The following is a 22163-nucleotide window of genomic DNA, read 5'->3' as shown; positions in this document are numbered from 1 at the left end:
ACTTTCATTACTTTGAATGACCTGAACAAAAGAAACCACTCATGAAAGAGAACATACTATAATATCCCTTTACATAAAGGTTGAAACATTATTAGAAGATATCCCTTTAGGAGAGACTAAGGACACAGTTACTCTAAGGGTCACAAAAGTAGCTTATGGGATAGAATACAGAATTGCTTTACTTTTCTGGCCTGGGTATATTCACTTTGTGGTAATTCATCAAATTAGACATATATGATTTGTTCACATTCCTCAATGTATGGTATACTTCAAAAAGTATTCAAAAATGTAAATTGGTGTCCAATGTTTATAGCAGCACTATCAACAACAGCCAAAGTATGGAAAGAGCCCAAATGTCTATCAACAGATGAATGGATAAAGAAGATGTGGTATATATATATATATATATATATATATATATATATATATACACACACACACACACACACACACAATGGAGTATTACTCAGCAATCAAAAAGAATGAAATCTTGCCATTTGCAACCACATGGATGGAACTGGAGGGTATTATGCTAAGCGAAATTAGCCAAAGAAAGACAAATATCATATGACTTGACTCATGACCATAAGGGAACAGATGATCATAAGGGAAGGGAAGCAAAAATAATATAAAAACAGAGAGGGGGACAAAGTATAAAATACTGTGAAATATAGAGAACAGAGGGTTGCTGGAAGGGTTGTGGGAGGGGGAATGGTCTAAATGGGTAAGAGACATTAAGGAATCTACTCCTGAAATCATTGTTGCACCATATGCTCACTAACTTGGATGTAAATCAACAATAAATAATTTTTTAAATGTAAATTGGTGCAACCATAGTGAAAACCAGTATGAAAGTTCCTCAAAAAATTAAAAATAGAAATACTATATGATCCAGTAATTCCACTATTGGGTATTTACCCATAGAAAATGAAAACACTAATTCAGAAAGAGGTTTGTACCCCTATGTTTATTTCAGCATTATTTACAATAGCCAAGATATTGAAGCAACTCAAATGTTGATCGACTGATGAATGGATAAAAAAGATGTGATATAGATACAGATATAGATATACATATAGATATAGATATTTATATATCAATTATAAACAATGAAATATTTATATAATATGTACTATATATGTGTATATATACATACTGTGGCACACGTTGACTTGGACACCTTTTGAAATAAGTACCAGTTCTACTATTCTCATACTTTTAACTCAGCAATACAGATTTATAATATGCAATGTGCTTTCAAATTTCCCCCTATCTACAATATAAATAGTGACCATAAGGGGCGCCTGGGTGGCTCAATCGGTTAAGCAACTGACTTTGGCTCAGGTTATGATCTCACAGTCTGTGAGTTCGAGCCCTGTGTCAGGCTCTGTGCTGACAGCTCAGAGCCTGGAGCCCGTTTCAGATTCTGTGTCTCCCTCTCTCTCTGCCACTCCCCTGCTTGCACTCTGTCTCTCTCTGTCAAAAATGAATAAACGTTCAAAAAACATTTAATAAATAATGACCATGAGATCAGTGACTGAGATTTCCTAACTGCTGGTGACATTTTGGAGATGGAAAATATTGACCTATCCTACCACCAACTTGCATCACTGTTTCTTCCAATATGACATAAAAATCCAAAAAATCACAGGATGGCAATATTTGAACAAAGGACCCCATTGTCTTGTGCTTCACATCCACTGTCTGTCCATTTCTACCTGTTACATTTAATCTGTTTATAAACTCCACACCTAGAAGAAGCCAATACATCTTGCCAAATTATTCACCAGGGTCAATTCTGCATTTACATTGCCTTTTCATCTTAAAAATTACAAAAGGAGTTTGGCTTCTTTTTGTTTCAATTTTCCCTATAGCATCACCATTCAATGTTTGCATTTGACAACCCTGCAGGAGGTCTGGATTAACAGCCAGCATGATGCGTCCATGCTCTGTAAGACTACTGCTCTCAATTGTGAAATCATATATACGGTAAACCCTTGGTTTGCAAGCACAATTTGCTCCAGAAACATGCTTGTAATCCAAAGCACTTATATATCAAAGTGAATTTCAAGAACTGTTGGCTCAGTTGTGATCATGTGACATTTGGCATCACATACTACTCATACTGCAAGACCTCGCTTGTTTATCAAGTTAAAATTTATTAGAAATATTTGTCTTGCAGGACAAGTTATTCACAATCCAAGGTTATACACACACACATGCACACACACACAAAGTAAGTAGAATGTGTATAGTTAATATGGTGACACATAACAAAATCACATAAACACAAAATTAAGCTAAATTATTTCAAATCATAAGCAACCACTCCATGGTAATAGTATGGATACTTTGATGTATTCAGTGTACCTTAGTTGAAGTGAACCAGAGGAAAAATTTCCCTTGTATAGGAAATTACCACTCTATCCCCAAATAGCAATATTTCTTATGCTTACTTTATAAACCATGATTCAATGGCCTATGAGTAGTGCCAAGAGGATTTCACAGCCTGAGCCCACCGGTCCACTGGGACGTTGTCAGGAAGTGATGACACTCTACTTCCACCTCAAAATGCCTCTTAGCTGGTTTGTGGAGTTATTCCCTGACACTGCCTCATGGGCACTCAAAGCCTTCATGTTACTGTACCCTGCCTTTATCATTTAGCCATCCAATGGCTTTCCCTTTCCCCAGGACTTCTCTTAGGGTAACCCCATGCTCTAATATCAGCCACCTCTGATGGCTGAATTGCATCAGGATGGAAGTCTGAGACACTGCCATCACTATCTCTCTGTCCCATGTGTGGGCACAAGCCCGATCTTGATTCCTCGAACACACCAGAGGCCAGGCTGTAACTTTTTTTTTTTAAGAGAGAGACAGAGCATAAGTGGGGGAGGGGCAGGGAAAGAGGGAAACACAGAATCTGAAGCAGGCTCCAGGCTCTGAGCTGTCAGCACGGAGCCGGACACAGGGCTTGAACCCATGAACCGCGAGACCATGACCTGAACCGAAGTCGGACGCTTCACCGACTGAGCCACCCAGGCGCCCCCAGGCTGTAACTTTTAAGAAGGTGTCCTGGAAGTTTGAATGGAGGAGGAGTATGATCACAGACTATTTGGCAACAACAACACAAGCCCAGCTCCATCTAAAATAAAATCTCAACTCGGCCAGCCACTGGCTTATTAAAGCCTACACTCACCAGGTCCATTTCAGGCTTCTCTAGGCTCTGGAGTCAGAGCTAAACAAAGAAATTTTGATTTTCAGAGAGAGGAAGATTCTTATATACTCTTCCTTAAAGTCTATGTAATGGGCTGAAAGACATACCAAAAAAAGACATGTCTATACCTTAACTCCTGTGATTATGTGGCAGAAGGTATGATTATCCTATGGATCTTGAGAGTAGGAGCTTATCCTACATTATCTGGATGGACCCTAATGTAATTGCATATATCCTTATAAGAGAGAAGCAGAAGGAATTTTGAGGCAGGTATACAGAGGAGACACACAAAAGGAGGCAATGTGACCCCAGAGGCAGAGATTAGAGTGATGCGGCCTTAAACCAAGGCATGCCAACACCACCTGAAGCTGGAAGAGGCAATAAATGGAATCTCCCTAAAACCTTTGGAGGATCTGAGATGGCCCTGGCAAAACTTCCATCTCATACTTTTGGCTTCTAGAACTGTGAGAATACATTTCTGTTGTGTTAAGCTACCAAGGTTATGGTAATTTATTACAGTAGTCCTCAGAAATGAGTACAATCTACCTCTCCAAATTTTTATTCTTTCCTCCAGATTAACCCCTTTCGTTTCAGAAGCAGAACCCAACACACTCTGGATAAGGGACTGGGCTCTTCTTGTGAACTGAGATTATTTCATTGGGCCCTGAATTGGTATGGCTACGGCCCAGGTCACCAGAGTGTTTCAAAATAGTAAAAACTTGGGCATTGTTTCCTTTATTTGGAAAACAATAAAATCAGGTTTGTGTAGGCAGTGATCAGTGTTTCTCGGCCTCAACCATCTGTAAGAACCATGCACTGGGCCACCAGCATTTTGTTGATGCTTACTGTACCTAGTACCTGCAGAGAAACTAAAAGCCAACTTCTGCAAAAGGGAAGAAGACCTGGGGAGCTTTCTAGAACTCTGTCTGCCCTTCCATCCTTCCAAGAGCCAGGGGTTAGTATTGTTTTAAGTGAAATTCGCTTCTCATCCCATTCTTTTCATGATTCCAACATCACTAGAGCTGTCCCAACCTTTAACTCAGAGGAAGAAAAGATCAGAGATATGAATGTTATGCAAAACAAAATGGTGGACTTGCATGCAGAAAAGAAGAAATTTACAGAAAGCAAAAACAAAGGCCCATGCATAATCTACTCACGAATCTATGACTAAAAAAGAGTTTGATCTTAGTTCTTACAGAACTAAGTGGAAAGATAGAAGCGAAGGCTTTAGTGGGTGATTGATTGCCAAGATAATTGACTAAAAAAATATCAGTTCCCTTCAGAAGAAACCCAACTTCAGTGTCTCTGATAAGAAGCTTGGAAAGGAGCTTACCTGTGCTTTATTTTCTCAAGTCTTGGTGTCACAATCTTATCTGTTGCCACTTTATTACACATTCCCTGGTATTAGCACTTAGAATTTCCATACTCACCCCACTGTTGGTCTAAGGTTTTATAGTTGGCAAATCTGAACTGGAAATTCCATGTTGTCCTGGAAAGGGGTTGGGTGAGTCAGATCTGAGTTCAAGTTTAGATTTAGCCACTTCGTAGACATGAGGGCTTATGAAAGTTACTGGTTATTTACCTTCTCTAATATATATTTGCTCAACTGGCTAAGACAGGAAACACATTTATATTACAGAACTTCTATAAGAAATAAATACAAGGATATTTGTGAGGCTGCTTTGCCCCCTACAGGTGCCTACATCCTGGTATGAGCATAATACACTACATTTTGCTGTGTACACAAAATAAGAATTATAGAGGGTGGTAATTATGGGTGATGCTTCTTGTAGACCTGGGGTTAGCATAGTTTCAACAAAGGACCATATAGTGACTATTTTAAGCTTTGAGGCCATGTGGTCCCTGCCTGACCATTCAACATGGTTCTTGTAATGTGAAAGCGGCCAAAGGCAGTAATAAATAAAAGGAATGTGGCCATGCTATTATAAAACTTAGTTAAAAAAAATAGTGATATTTCAGTCTATTTAGGTGCTATAACAAAATATCACAGACTGAGTAGCTTATAAACAAGCTAACTAAATAAACATTTATTCCTCACACGTATTTATTTATGGAGGTTGGAAGTCCGAGATCAAAGTGCCCTTATGGTTGCATTCTGGTGAGGGCTTTCTTCTTAGTTCATATTGGGCAACTCTTGCTGTGTCTTCACGTGGTGGGATAAAGGACTTCCCTAGATCCCCTTTTATAAGAGTATGAACACCATTCATGAGGGCTCTGCTCTTATGACCTAATCGCTTCACAAAGGCCCCACCCTCTTAATACCATTACCTCTGGGATTTAGGATTTAACTCATGAATTTTGGGAGGATACAAACAAGTGGCATCCCAGACTTGCTGTGGGGCATAGTTTGCTGGCCCTAGCTATAGAGCCTCTCTGATCATCATTGGAAAACCTAACTGTCCCATATGATGTCCACCTCAAACATTAAGCAAGAATTCCTGAATCCAAAATCCCACCTAATGATTCCTTATCAGAATGAATGTACTCATAACTTAGCTGGTAGTACTTGCTGGTATTACCTAAAGATAAAAGTTAGACTTTTACCATTTAATACATAAATTATTAACTCTCCCATTTGTTACTAAAACCGTATTTTTCAACTTTTATTTTTTTAAAGTTTATTTATTTTGAGAGAGAGGAAGCACACGTGCAGGAAAAGGGCAGAGAGAGGGAGAGAGAGAGAATCCCAAGCAGGCTCTGTACTGTCAGCATGGACCCTGATGTGGGGCTAGAAGTCATAAACCGTGAGACCATGACTTGGGCCAAAGTCGAACACTTAACTGAGTCACCCAGGTGTCCCAATATTTTTCGACTTTTAAAGAACTTTGCTTGATTTTAGTATTCTCATTAATTACAAACATAATTAATTTGATATTATCTTTCTAAATGATAGCCTTTTAAAAAATGTAAAATGATAGGCACCTTGTGAATATTCAAATACCTTTCCAGGATCAACACACTCTATATATTCCTGAATTCACCACCCTTTTAAAAAACATTTTTTGGGGTTCTTTGATGGCTCAGTCAGTTAAGCATCTGACTTTGGCTCAGGTCATGATCTCATGGACCGTGGGTTCGAGCCCCATATCAGGCTCTGTGATGACAGCTCAAGAGCCTGGAGCCTGCTTCGGATTCTGTGTCTGCCGTGGTCTCTGTCTCTGTCTCTCTCTCTCTCTCTCTCTTCCTCATTCTCTCTCTCTCTCTCTCCCTCCCTCCCTCCCTCAAAAATAAATAAAAATTAAAAAAAAATTTTTAGGGGTGCTTGGGTGGCTCAGTCAGTTGTGTGTCCAAGTTCAGCTCAGGTCATCTCAAGGCTTGTGAGTTTAAGCCCCATGTCAAGCTCTGTGCTGACAGCTCAAATCCTGGAGCCTGCTTCAGATTCTGTGACTCCCCTCTCTCTGCCCCTCCCCACTTGAGTTCTGTCTCTCTCTTTCAAAAATAAACATTAAAAAAAATTTTAATTTTTAAATATTTTTGTAGAAAAGACAGGGATATAGTAAAGTCAATGAATCTTAAATCTCAATTAACTTGTACATATGCATACACCTTTATAACTCCCCAGAACAAAATCTAGAGTATTTCCAGCTCTCCAGAAGTCTCCTTGTACCCCTCTACATAAGTATAACCTGAAGGGTAACATCACTCTTTTACAGATTTTTAAAGCTCCAAGTAACCCAGACTACCAAACTCTCTCCCTTTTATTTTCTAAAAGGACTAAATTGATCAGACCTAGTTTTCTCTCATTTTGTCTTACCTCCAAATGTTCTGTGCAATGAAACATTTGATAAACTAACCTCTTCTGCAGAAAACCCACCAACTTACCAGGTGTGCAAACAAGAATCGCTCTCTATGGCTGCCAGGGTCATTTTCCTTGGAAAGACTTCTCATGTTTGGAAGACATGTTGGCAGAACTCCAGTTCACAATCCAGCACATGTCATCAGCCCAGCAATTTCACATTTTTTTGCCAAAAGTTCCCCAATTTTGCCCTTGAACTGCTGCAGCTTCTTAAAAGATATGTTACTGAGCAATTTGTGCAAATTAAATTTCGTTATCTTCTTAAAATGCAGTATTTTAACAAACCCTGAATGTAAATTTTTTAAAAGGAGACTGCAGTTGGAAGGCAAGAATTTAATGGCAAATTTTTATGAAAAATGAGGAAATTTTAAAGTTACTCTTTAACTATCAATATCCTCATATATCCAATTTATTTTTAAGCAAGCTGCACCTATAGTGTGGATGGTAATAAATCATGTTCAGAATCCCAACACATCCCTTTAAAAGGCCAGGAGTGTGTGTTGGGAGAAGCACTTGAAATTTTACTCAAGGTGGTGAAATTTAACCACTCTATTAAATATTGAGAATTTAACCAAAAGAGTTAATGTGGCTAATTACCTGGGCAGACAAAACCTGGCCTGTCTAAAAGTAAATTAAAACTAAATGGTTTGAACTCCCATTTCTGACCAAGATGGAGTATAGGGATCAGATTTATGCTACCACCTGAAACAACCAGAAAACAGATAAGATATACAAAACTTATTTCAAGAAATTGAGTATAAAGGACAGTGAACCCCAAGAGACAGGAAACAAACAAGGTCAGCCCTATGATTGTCTCAGCTAACTGCCTGGAGAGTTTTCAGTCCATGGCACATATCTCTCTTGAGAACACAGGATGAGACCAGCAGATTCTCTGAGTTGAAAAGACAGAGATGAGAGTCTTAGAGACCAATGCAATTAAAGTCCACTGAACAGATGATCAGAGAAGGCAGAACTGAATACAGAGGGAGCCCAAGATAGAGGCAGAAGGTTCCACTTGAGTTTTCAGTTGAGTACTGATCAGTACATATGTGTGAAGAAACACCTAGAGATGAAAGCTACAATGTCTGAGAAGAAAATAACACTGGATGGGATTAACAGCAGATTAGATATGAAGAAAAAAATAGTAAACTTGGACACAGCAAAAGAAGTGATGCAAAATGAAATAGAAATAAAAAGAGAACAATGAGGACACCTGGGTCGCTCAGTTGGTTAAGCATCCGACTCTTGATCTTGGCTCAGGTCATGATCGCACAGTTCGTGAGTACAAGCCCCGCATCAGCCTCTGTGCTGACAGTGCAGAGGCTGCTTGGGCTTCTGTCTCTCCTTCTGTCTCTCTGGCCCTCCCCTGCTCACTCTCACTCTTTCAAATAAATAAACTTAAAAAAAAGAACAATGACAGTAAAGCAGAACATCAGTGAGCTGTGCAACATCTTCAAATGGCCTCATGTATGTGTGAGGCAAATGCCCAGGGAAAGGAGATAAGGGGATACAGAAAAAAAATATTCAAATGGTAAAGCTGAAAGTCTCCTAAGTTTGATGAAAAATGTCAGATCTGAGCAGTTCAAAGAACTCAACCCCAACAAACAAAAGGCAGATGACATCACAGTATATTATAATCAAATTACTCAAAATCACTGAGAAAGAGAAAATGTTAAAGGCATGAGAAAAAAAAGAAAAGATATATACAGAGGGACAAAGATAAGGATGATGTAAATGTACAAAAAAGATGGCACAGCCTGACCAAGTAAGGTTTGCTCAGGAATACAAGGTTGGTTTAACATTGAAAAGTCAATGTATGTCACTATATTAGAAAACTAAGAAAAACCATATGATCATCTTAATAGGTGCAGAGGAAAACATCTGACAAAATCCAACATCTGTCCCACTAAAAACTCCCAATGTAGCAGGAATAGAAGGGGATGTCCTTAACCTAATAAAAGGCATTTATCCAAAACCTACAGCTAATGTCATACTTCGTATTTAAAGACTAAATTCTTTCCACTTAGATATGAAAAAAGGCAAGGACATGTACTCATCATTTCTATTCAATATTGCATTTAGAAAATCCGATGAAATCTTTTAAAAATCTACTAAAACTAATAAGTAAGTTTACAAAGACTTTAGAATACCAAATCCATGTCTGAAAAGGAAGATTAGAAAGAAGGAATTACCAAGAGACATGGCAAAACTTTTGGAAGTGAAGAAGGTGTTCATTATCTTGATGCTGGTGCTGGATTCATGGATTTATACATTTGTCAAAACATTGAATTTCAGTATATGCAATTTATCATATGTCAATCATACCTCAATAAAGTTGTTTTTTTAAAAAAATAAATTATGTTCCCTTGAGATATTTTCCATCTTCTTTGGGAATTTTGTCTTCAAACTCACTGCCAAACAACATCTATATGAAACAAGAGGTTATACTCTGAATATAGAAACAGTATATTCAATATTTTATAATTCAGAGAAACACCAAGGCTAATTCTTTTTGTTTTAATTTTTTTTAACGTTTATTTATTTTTGAAAGAGAGAGAGACACGGAGTGCAAGCAGGGGAGGGTCAGGGAGAGGGAAATACAGAATCCAAAGCAGGATCCAGGCTCTGAGCTGTTAGCACAGAGCACAATGCGAACTCGTAAACCATGAGATCATGACCTGAGCCGAAGTCAGATGCTCAACCAACTGAGCCATCCAAGTGCCCCTTTTTAAGGGTAATTTTCTATGAGGAAAATAATCGCTTATCCATAGTAGATAAGGAAGTCCTACTCTCTTATTGTGATTGCTCACAAATGTGTTTGTCTAAGAGAATCCATAAAGATTCACCCAATTTCACCAGTGTACTATGTTTTCTAAATGTTCTTGTCATTACATTCAACTGCAGATTACACGGATTACACGGACTTCTACTCTCTGTGTTGCTGGAGTCTGGACTAGACCAACCTATTTCGTGAGGCCCTAAATAATAATATGAATAAACCACTACTCAATGAAAATACAGATTCAAAGCACCAAAGAATTTTAAGTTTCAACTTCTCTAAACATCTCAGAATCCTACAGAGGTATTTCTGGGCTTCCCAATTCCCTCCTTCAAATGTTCCTTTATGAATATTTTCAAGTCCTTTTATAACGGTTTTTAAAAACCACATCTATTAAAATAGGCTGAATATACTGAGGATTACAAATGTTTTAATTTATGCTTGTGGGCAACTCATTTTTGGGCAATTCTCTAAATAAAAGCCCTCCTGCTGCCTCAGTTTAATTAAAGTGTGTCCTGGGTGTGCAGAGGCTCCCCGTGTACTTGAACTTGGTGTAAATGTGTTGTGGAAATGAAAGGTTGCTGTTCCGCACTGACCTTTTGTGACTTCAGGCCTGTGCACGTCCATCTACTTAAAAATGTACAAGTAAGTTCAAACCTACAGAACAAGGACACTGTGCTCTATTAAATACTAGTGAGACCCAGGCAAATCAGCTTAGCATACCTTCCTGTTGTGAAATCCCAGCTGGTTGTGCAACAAGAGAATGTATAATATGCTTCATCAGGGTAAAAATATATTACGCAAAATTTTATATTCATTATATTTTAATGTGGTTCTTATCTATTTTATTTTTAATACTTTTTACTGTTCAGGTCAAATGATGGTTATTTAAGTGAGAAATGGATTGCTGATTGTAAACGGACTATTTGAATGAAAATCTGATGATGCAAATGACAAGATCAAAAATGCTCAAGATGAAACTTGGAACAAATCATGTTCTGTTAGCACCAGGTGGATTCTTAAGCTGATGTGAATCACACTGAAAACAGTATGTGAAAACAAACAGGTGCAAAAAAAAAAATGCTCTCATAGTTACTTGTAAATAAAAAATAATAAAACCATAGTATAGGCAGTATGAACTTATTCCTAAACATTGCAGGGAAGGAACCATTATTTTTTCATTTTTCTAAACTAAATTTCATCTGACTCCAAGCCATGCAGAGTGAAATCTGCCATTTTCCCTATTGCTTCTTTGGCCACATTCTGTTGCCCTAAGTGCTGATATCTCTCGAGGTCTGGGCACTCATACTAAGAAGTTGAGCTGTGTCCCAGCTCATCTGCATATGGCCTTGACCAAAGGGGACTCCTAGATTCTGCTCCCAGAATCTGAAGCTTCCTGATAATGGCGCAGGCATGTTCTTGGCAGAACCAGAGATCCCGCCACCTCACAGAGCACTGAATGGCAGCGGGAAGCAAGTTCCCGTCATGATGCCAGCCACATCCTTCCCCCTCCTACAGTTCCTCTTCTCCTAATACAGTCTACTCTAGAACCCACTTAGAAAGAGCCAAACTTTCAAAGACAACTGCTAGTTCTCCCTTGGGGCCAGAGAAACTCAGACAGCACCACACAAAGTCTTCCTAGCTGCTACCAGGGCCCAAGTCTTCCATGTTCCATGTGATGCCTGGGTTTGCTGAGGGAGTCTGGAGGGGCTGCAGTGACCAGAATGGGAGGAGACACTACCTTTCATTCTTTTTCAGATGCCTATGGGAGAAAGCCAGATGATTTTTCCATCCTCCATGTCATTCTCGGATGATAGTTATTTGTTATCAGGGCTCACCTTTAGAATTTTTGCAAAATAACCCTATAGCCATTCCTATCCAGTAAAAATGGAATTTTTAAGCAAAATCGTCTCAGCCTAAAAATAATTATTTAACCTTTACTCACCATAAATCAAACCACTAACCCTTGTCAGAAATTTTATGAAAAAAGACAATAAAATGGTCTTCATTCAATGTAAATGACTGCTTTTCCATTTTTCTACATTTTCATGCATTTAAAAATTGTGTATATCTATTTTTGTAAGTTTTTTTTAATATATTAATTCTTGAGAGAGAGAGAAAGTGAGCCAGTGCATGAGCAGGGGAGGGGCAGAGAGAGAGAGGGAGAGACAGAATCCCAAGCAGGTGCCACTTTCATTGCAGACCCTGACACAGGGCTCAACTCAAGAACCATGAGATCATGACCTGAGCTAAAATCAAGTTGGACACTTAACCAACTACCCCATATTTTTTAGATATATGAAAAAATAGAAAAATTGAAAGGCAGTAACTTACACAGAATGATATAGATAGATAGATGATAGATAGATAGATAGATAGATAGACAGATAGATAGATAGATGTGTACATATGTATGTAATTTTCTTTCCTCTTTAGGAAATACAAGTGTTAAAACCAGCATTTTCTTCATAAAGTGTACCTTTTACACTTGGAACACTATCTTTTTCTGTCCTCTTTCACCCCTTTTTTAAATTTAAAATTTTTTTTAAATCTTGTAGTTATGTTTCTGCCCTCATTTTTATAGCCTGCGAATAATGTCATCTTCTGTAAATGAATTTAATCATTTCTGTTTTTCATAAGAGAATTCAGCCTGTTCTCATTTAAAATAACAATTAAGCATTGATTTTATTCTGTTCACCTTTCTTTACATTTTCCTTTTTTCTTTTAACTTCACTTTCTCAACTTGCAATCTTTGTTTCTTTGGACATTGAAGTGTACTTTCTACTTCCTACAGTGATTATCTTCAAAATGCCAGCAGTCATTAACAGACACACATTTCTCTATTATAGGAAAGCGACTTACCACTTATTTCCCTTCCCAAAACATTCTCTTCTTGCCATTCCAATAAAATGAGAGCTTCAGACATTTTATTTTTTAAAACCTATTTTAGATGGAATGTTTCACATGTAGGAAAACACATAGCTCTTTGGTATACAGTTGCAGGAATTTTGCATCCGTATGTGGTCTGGGAACCACCACCAGGTCAAGATATTTCCATATTTCAGCAGCCCTGAAATTCCTTCAGGCCCCTTCTGAATCAACACCCACCATATCCCTACCAATGCAGTCACTGTCCTGATGATTCTTGAGCTTTTAATAAAAGCAATCCTATACTGTGTTCCTTTGTGCCTGGCTTCTTTTATTCAGCATTATGATTTTGAGATTCATAAAAACATCTGTCAGGAAATCACTCTTTTTACTATTGAGCATATTTCATTATATGAATAAACCACAATTCATTTATCCTTCTCTCACTGATGGACATTTGGGTTGTTTCCAGTTTGAAGTTATTATTAATGACACTGTCACGAACATTCACATATGTGGTTTAGGTAGACACATGCCCTCATTTTTCTTAGGCATATATCTAGGTGTGGGATTGCTGGGTAATAGTGCATATTTAACTTTATTAAAAAGTGCCAAATATTATAGTTAATAATACTATATGCTTATTTGAAAGTACCCAGGAGAGTATATCCTGAAAGTTCTCATTGTGAGAAAAAAAAAAATGGTAACTATGTATGGTGTGGACTTACTGTGCTCATCAGTTTTCAATATATACAAATATTAATGCATTACACTGTTTACCTGAAACTAATATATACTATGTCAATTATACCTCAATTTTAAAAAATCTGCCAAGGGGTACCTGGATGGTTCAGTGGGTTAAGCATCAGACTCTTGTTTTCCACTCAGCTCATGATCTCATGGTCGTGAGATCCAGTCCCGCCAGCTTGGGATTCTCTCTCTCCCTCTCCCTCTGCCCCTCCCCTGCTCACAAATGCGCTCTCTCTCTTAAAAACAACAACACAACTGTCAAAAGATTTTTCCAAAGTAGTTTTACCAATTTGCATGCTGATTAGTAATATATGAGAATTTCCATAATTCTGAATCTATTCCAACACTTGCTATTGATGGTCTCTTTAATTTTGGGCATCCCCATAAGTTTATAGTGACATCTCACTGTGTTTTAATTTGAATTTTCCTGACACTAGTGATGATGAACACCGTATGTTCTTTTATGACACACATTCAACTCTTTTGTCATTTTTAAAAATTAGTGTTTCTGTCTTACTGGGACTTTATGAGGATAAAATATTCATAGGATGTATATCTCTAAGAATGAGTAAAGAGGATACAAAAGGAACTCATTTAAAATCAGTAATAAAATGATTCCATGCAAAATAAAAGGGGAAATTTTTTAACATGCAATTTATAATAGAAATCTGAATAACCCATAAACATGAAAAGATGTTCCACCTTATTGAAAAGTTAGAAAATGCAAATTAAAACATTCATGAACCATCAGGAACTTTAATCAATTGGGCAAAAACCAAAAGTGTGAGAGAACTGAGGGTTAGTTAGGATAGTGAAAATTGGGAACCTTTATAAATTATAAATTGGAACCAAAGCCTTGAAGATGCACTGGACAGTATCTAGAAAACATGAACATGCACATCATTAATATTTGGCCATTTTGCTTCATGGTATATATACACTACAACACATGTAGAAAAGTGCTCAGTGTAGCCTTGTTTATACAGCGAGAATTTGGGAAAACGTGAATAATCAACAATAGAAAAAGGAACACAGAATTGTTCTAGAGCAGTGGGGTAAACTACACATAGATATGTTTCACATGGACAAACCATGGGAATGTGATTTTGAATGAAGACAAGCGATACATGATCATTTACAGAGTGCTTTTATTTTGTTTTATTTCATTTTATTTCATTTTATTTTATTTTATTTTATTTTATTTTATTTTATTTTATTTTGAGAGGGAGAGGGAGAGAGGGAAGAGGAGAGAGAGAGAGTGTGAGCACATGCAAGCAGGGAGAGGGACAGAGGGAGAAAGAGAATCCCAAGTAGGCTCACTCAGCGTGGAGCCCGAAACAGGGCTTGATCCCACAAACTGTGAGATCACAACCTGAGCCAAAATCAAGTCGGAAGTTTAACCAACTGAGCCGCCCAGGTGCCCCACAGAGAGCTTTTTGAAAGCATGATAAATTACATAGTATTGTTTAAAAGTGAGAAATAAGATATACATATTGTTCTAAAAAATCTGGTGCCTATACTAGCAACATCAGCATTTCCTGAAACATGTTAGAAATGTAAATTCTTGGGGTGCCTGGCTGGCCCAGCCAGGAAAGCATGCAACTCTTGATCTTGGGGCTGTGAGTTCGAGCCCCACATTGGGTATGGAGATTACTTAAAATTAGACATGTAAATTACTGGGACCACCCTCAGACCTACTGAATCAGTATCTCTTGTGGGGGGGGGCCAGCAATCTGTTTTAACAAGCCCTGAAGTAGATTCTGAGGCTTGCTAAAGCTTGGGAAATATAGATTATAGACCTACATTTTATTTTATTTTCAATGTTTTTAAGTTTACTTCTTCTGAGAGAGAGAGACAGCATATGAACAGGGGAGGGGCAGAGAGACAGAGAGAGACAGAGAGAGAGAGAGAGAGAGAGAGAGAGAGAGAGAGAGAGAGAGAGAGAAGGAATCCCAAGTAGGCTCTGTACTGCCAGTGCAGAGCCCAATGCAGGGCTTGACCCAACAAACCAGGAGATCCTGACCTGAGCCAAAATCATGAGTTGGAAGCTTGACTGAGCCACCCAGGTGCACATGGACCTATTTTTTTTTTTAACATTTATTCATTTTTGAGAGACAGAGAAAGAGGATGAGTGGGGAAGGGGCAGCGAGAGGGAAACACAGAATCCAAAGCAGGCTCCAGGCTCTGAGCTGTCAGCACAGAGTCCAACGTGGAACTCGAACCTATGGACTATGAGATCATGACCTGAGCTGAAGTCAGACATTTAACTGACCGAGCCACCCAGGTGCCACAAACCTATATTTTACATAGATACCTATTTACTAAAAATAGTATAGATAGCCAGAGGAAATAAAAATATCCTGCCAATGGTTGTCTTTGGAGTTGCTCAAATATCTGTAATGTCATGTCTATAAATATAAAAATAAATCTGAAGCAAGAAGCATGAAACACTAACATCTGTTACTTATTAGTGGTGCGTATGAGGGTCTTTGTTAAGTTATTCTGCATCCTTCTGATTTTTTTGAACTTTTCAAAATAAAAAGGAGCTACAGAGAGCACAGGGTTTGTGGTTACTGAATAGTGCAGGGATTTAATGTGTTAACCGAAACATCTTAGTTCTTTCTCCGTCTTCACATTTAATTAAGAATACCTTGAGATTGCAAGGCAAAATCTTTTAAAAACAAAACAAAAGAACCCATGATTTTGTAATCATTTACACTTGTTAAATTTACTGTATCAAACTTTTCGTGATTCTGCGCTCAAAACAATGTAGAGAAATAAATCAGAAAGCAGAGTGGATACTAAATTATAACTGGCGTCTATATAATCTCTATTTTAGCTCTTTAATGTGATCAGAACATTGCTATCATTGATGTAAGAAAAGTTAAAAAAGAAAATTAGAAAATACACTTATTTGAAACAAAATGTTACTTGTATTTGTTTTTATATTGGGATTATGGAAGACTAGTATAAGCAAGGCTTCTCATTGTTTTTACAATGCTTTGCTTTGTGAGACAGTTTTACTTCTCTTTTTTCCTCCTGGGAGGGCTGCCCTTCAACCCCAGAAGATAGATACAGTGCTACTCAGTACTTCCAGATTTCCCAGCTACTCTTACTGAGGATTTTTCAAGTCTCACAATTCAGATTTTAGGATGTCTCCCTTAATGTTATCTTCTGCTACATGATGTTTCTGAAAAAAGAAAAGCCACTTCCTATCACTTAGAAGATATTTGCCCAAATAACTAAGCTTAGGATGAAATCTACTTCACTCATCAGTAATGGAGGCTAAGCCCATAGAGCCAGGCTACCTTTGGCTCTCTTTCATTCAACAGTGACTCTCTCGGTGTAGCACAAAACTATAAAAACAGCCCTTGACCACAAAGGCTTAAATTCCAGTCAAGGATGTAAGAAGTATCCATTTGCAGCATTGTGTACAAAAACAACAACGAAAAATAGCATTCTATATAGCAACCATAAAGTGCTAAATCATTTGGGATGATACTGAACAGACAAGGAATTTTAAGAGAAGTCAGGCAATGGTGGAAGGTATTGGCAGGAAGGTTCTGTGAAAGAAATGAGGTGTAGAAGTTAGACAGAATTGAAGAAAACTGGGCAATAGGAATAGTGGGGGAAGCAGGAGAATAGTGTGGCTGAGGGAAGAAGGCTGTAAGGTCAGCAGGGGGCAATGAATAGCAAAGATTGTTAAGGTGTGGGAGAGAAAGTAGACTCCAGTTATGGAGCTCTGAGAAATTTAAGAGGTGCACAGACTTGATGTACAGAACATCATATGTTCCCTGATTAATAAAGATTTCATTTTTAAGTGTACTTAACCCACTTCACAAAAAATCTGGGAAATCATGCAGAAAAATAAGATCTTTCTCCATTTATTATCTTCATCATGAACTAGTATTAATATTTTATTGCCTGTCTTTTTATTTCACAATATCTGTTTCCTTTTCATTTTTTTGAAAGTATAAAAATAATGCATGCTCATTCTAGGAAGTTTGCAAAAATGACCAAAAAATGTGGGAAATACCAGTTGATATTTATGGATCATCAACATTTACATTTTTAACTCATGTGAGCCTTGCAACAACCTCAGTATCTGTAATTTACAAAGGGACTAATATAGCACAGAGATGTTAAATAAGTAGTCTAAGATCACCCAGTACATATACAGTGCTGTCACAACTTGACCTCATGAATTATAGTGTCAGAGGCCATGTACCATTCCACTGGGCTCCACTGCCTATCTCTCTTCCAAAAATTATGAGTTTGATTTCTGTGTTAGAATCCATGATATATACATATCAAGAATCTTTAAATATTTCCTTAATATAAGACACTGTGTCTAGCTGAAATATTTTCCTCTTGTAAATAATGCAACATTGAATATTTCTACACATAAATGTTTACAGGAGTGTTCAATTATCTCCCCAAGATACATTATTATAAGCCAAACTGCTAAGGCAGACATAGGAAAAAGTTGAGGCTTTTGTGTTGCTAAAATATTCCCAAAAATACCCATCTATGTTACTGGTGCCACTCCCAATATGTAAGCAAGAAGAGACTTCTTTATATCTTTTCTATCTGTCAGAATTGTATGTTTAAACTTTTCATTTTGAGATAGTTGTAGATTTACATGCAGTTATAAGAAATAATACAGAAAAATTCCATGTACATTTTCCCCAATTTTACTCCAGTGACATCTTGCAAAACTTTAGCACGATGTCACAACCAGGACATTACATTGATAGAGTCAAGATACAGAATGTTTCTATCACCAAAGGGTGCCTCGTGTTGCCCCTTTATAGCCACACACACTTTCCTTTGTTCCAGCCTCCTCATTTCCAGATACGACTAACTTCTCCACTTCTATAACTTTGTCATTTCAAGAATGTTATTTAAATGGAATCATACAGTATGTAACCTTTTAGACTTACCTCTTTTCAATGAACATAATTCTTCGGAGGTATCCAGTTTGTTGCATGTATCAATAGTTTGTTCATTTGTATTGCTGCTAATAATCCATAGTAACAACGTACTGTGGTTTGTTTAACCATTCATGCCCTGAAGGGAATCGGGGCTGCTTCCGGTTTGGGAGTATCATGAATAAAACTACTAAAAACATTTGTATTCATGTTTTCATGTAAATATGCATTTTCATTTCTCTGGGATAAATGCCCCCGAGAGAGCAACTATTGGGTCATACAGTAGTTATACATGTATTTTTATAAGAAACTGCCAGTTTTCCAGAGTGGCTGTACCACTTTACATGCTTATCGACAATGTATGAGTCATCCAGTTTCTCCTCATCCTCACCAGCATTTCTTAAACTAAGTACTTTTTATTTTAGCCATTCTGATAGGTTTGTTTACTCATTGTGGTATTAGTAAATCATGTGATTTTTTTAAATTTAAGTTAGTTAACATACAGTGTAGTATTGCTTTCACAGGTAGAATTTAGTGATTCATCACTTACATATAACACCAGGTGCTCATCCCAACAAGTGCCCTCCTTAACGCTCATCACCCATTTAGCCCATCCCCCATCGAACACCCTCCAGCAACCCTCAGTTTGTTCTCTATATTTAAGAGTCTCTTATGGTTTGCTCCCTCTCTGTTTGTGAATTATTTTTCCTTCCCTTCCCCTATTTTCATCCGTTGTGTTTCCTAAATTCCACATATGAGTGAAATCCTATTATATTTGTATTTCTCTGACTGACTTATTTCACTTAGTATATAATACACTCTCGTTCCACCAACGTTGTTACAAATGGCAAGATTTCATTCTTTTTGATCACCAAAAAATATTCCATTCCATTCCATTCCATTCCACACATACATACCACATTTTCTTTATCCATTCATCAGTCGATGGACATTTGGGCTCTTTCCATAACTTTGCTATTGTTGATAGTGCTGCTATAACCATTGGGGTACATGTGCCTCTTTGAAACAGCATTTTTGTATCTTTGGATAAATAAGTCATGTGATTTCTAATCTTTACTAACATAATACAAAAATGTGACTTCTCATTGTAATTTGGAGTTCCTTTTTTTCCCATCTTCTCAAACTTTTTGACCACTTTTGTTTTTTCTATAAACTATATAGTTCATGTGCTTTTTTAAATTTATTTTATGTATTTGTATACTAATCATATGAACCCTCCATTTTAAAATTATTTTCCTGATTTCACTGAAATTACTTGAGGAAGTGTTTTAGTTTTTTTTACAAAATGTATTCCCAAACCATAATGACCACTATATTCCCAACAGATGGTTTCTAAGTCTGCTTCAAATCTCAGTCAGGTCAGTTGATTAAACTGAATTGAATTGAATTGAAGCCTTTTATTATTTTGAATAGAATCTTCCCTGCATATTATGCATAAATTTACTCAATTTCTATTAGTAATACGCTTGGTGTATTATTCACTGACACTAACACATTATTTGATACCAATGGGTTATCAGCTCTCTCTAAAACCAGTTGTTTTCTTCTTCCTCTCCTTCTTCTTCTCTTTTTCTCCTTCTCCTTTTTCCTGTTTAGTATTTTATAGTCCTGAGTCCATTTCATGGTATTGTAATGCAAGTGTCATACTTGGAAATGCAGCCATTTAAATCCACAAAATGTACATAGATTTCTGAAGAGAATAGGGATTATACATAAAGTCAAAGGACCAACAGAGCTTGAAAACTGTGTACCTGTGTGTGTTCATTCTGGTTCAGCCATGGACTTCTCATTGACCTCAGAGAAGGCCTTCTCTGTGCCTTTTCCATTTCTTCTTCTGTAATAAGGGATCACATCATTTTCTTCCCTCTGGGTCTGATCCAAGAAAATTCACTGATGAGATAAAGGCAGTGGAAAGGTCAAGACAAAAGACAGCCTTCAGTCAGGAAGATGGTCATTTAAATTATCCACCCAGGAAATACTGTAGTATCAGATGGGAGGGGCAGATGTCGATATCTGAAGCAGAAAGCACAGGAGGCTGGTGCTGCAGGAGGCCCACCCAAGAACCATGGTACGCATTAACAGCCAATTACAATAACTCAAAACACCACGAAGGTCAGCCTCAGAAGTCTTAACAAAGCCTGAGATTATTCCAAAGGGTTGCTGTCCATACACAAAATCAGCTTGCTCTCTAGATGAAACCAGATGAAAGAACTCCTGTCGACTTACAAAGGTGAAACCATCTAAGGTGGGGCTGTGCACTGAATCTACCGTTTGGAGTCAGAGAAAGGAAAATGTTGTCAGGAAAGACCCCCATTCTCTCAGGAAGAAGCAAACACTTCCAGCAGGGTGAGATTCAGTGAAACATCCATCCCTCTGAAACACATTTACTTGTGGAAGGCAAGAATTTACCCATGGAAGACAAGTCCTTTTTCTCGGCTAGCGGAAGCCATCTTCCAGAGTATTCTAAGCAAGCCCAGAATCCTCACACCTCCAGGCTCCTGACATTTTAAGGCTCATGTAGGCCAGAAGTTAGCAAACTAAGGTCCACAAGCCAAAAGCAGCCTACCATGATGTTTTTGTATAGCCTGTAAGCTGAGAATGTCTTTCACATCTTTAAATGGTAGGGAAAAAAATCAAAGGATGAACAATATTCTGTGACACATGAAAATTATATGAAATTCAAATTTCAGTGTCCATTAATAATGTTTTATTAGGTTGCAGGCATTCTTATTCATTTAAATGTTGCCTGTGGCTGCTTTGGGGGTTACAACAGCAAAGTCAAGTAGTTGTAACAAAGACCATTTGGCCCAAAAGTCTCAAATACTTACTATCTGGCCCTAAACAGGAAAAAAAAAAAAAGTTGGCTGACCCCTGATCTGGGCCATCCTCCCACACAATCCTTATATAGACCCAATAAACCATCATCTTGCTCTGTGCTTCATGCCTGTCATGGCAGGGAGCTCATCACTTCACAAGCCAGCCTGTAACTTTGACAGCAACAATCATTAAAATTATCATTATTTTGAACTCAAATCTCCAACCCTCTGGACCTAATTGTGCTCTATTAAAATGACCTACAATAAGTCTACTCCCTTCATGCATGATGACAAAATGAAATGAGAAGAAAATTCTTCCTTGTTAAGGTGTTGTCAGCTGCTCAACAGCAGAAGAGTAAGGGAGGGAAGGAGCCAGTTACCTCAGAGACTCACCAAGTCCCACCAAGCATGCTCCTGGCCTTGGCTGCTCACAGGGGCCAAAGCTGTGGTCCTGAAGGAGCTAAATGAATTTCTTTTTTGTCAATATCAGGTTAGCCCCTGTGGAGCAGTCTGGCTGTGAACCTGGCCCCCTAATTCTCCCAATGGCACATCTTGAGTAACTGAATCCCTACCATTTAGCCTTCTGTCCCCAGCCTTTTCACTCTTTGGCCTATAAACTTGTCTAAAGGAAGCAAGGAAAAGTATGTTAAGTTATAAGGTAATCTCAGGAATCATCTTGTCCAGTGCTGCTCAAAGAGAGGTCCGTGGACCAGCAATATCAGAATCACCTGAGAGCTTGTTAAAACTGCAGGATCTCAGGCTCAATCAGACCTTCTGAATTAGAATCAGCATTTCCACAGGATCTCTAGGTGATTCATACGCATGGCAAAAGTGGAAAAGTATACAGCTAAATCTACAACCATCCTATAAATTGGGGGCCTCAGGTTTAAATTTAGTGCCTCAAATCTTATATCTGGTTCTCTTTTGCTCTTCTAAGTAGCACCCACAAATACCCAGGAGAAGTCGT

At 37.8% G+C, this 22163-nt stretch overlaps 1 long non-coding RNA gene across 5 annotated transcripts in view; it reads right to left on the bottom strand.

Moving 5' to 3' along the window:
* LOC122215818 overlaps positions 1–22163 on the bottom strand; it is a 314991-nt gene that overhangs the window by 166788 nt on the left and 126040 nt on the right. For all 5 annotated transcript variants that reach the window (XR_006200555.1, XR_006200554.1, XR_006200557.1 and 2 more), the window contains one exon: positions 20132–20270. This is a non-coding gene — a long non-coding RNA (uncharacterized LOC122215818). The remainder of the gene's footprint in view (positions 1–20131; positions 20271–22163) is intronic.

Source organism: Panthera leo, chromosome A3 (assembly GCF_018350215.1).
Source record: "Panthera leo isolate Ple1 chromosome A3, P.leo_Ple1_pat1.1, whole genome shotgun sequence".
Lineage (NCBI taxonomy): Eukaryota > Metazoa > Chordata > Mammalia > Carnivora > Felidae > Panthera > Panthera leo.
This window is presented reverse-complemented; position numbering and strand designations above follow the sequence as displayed.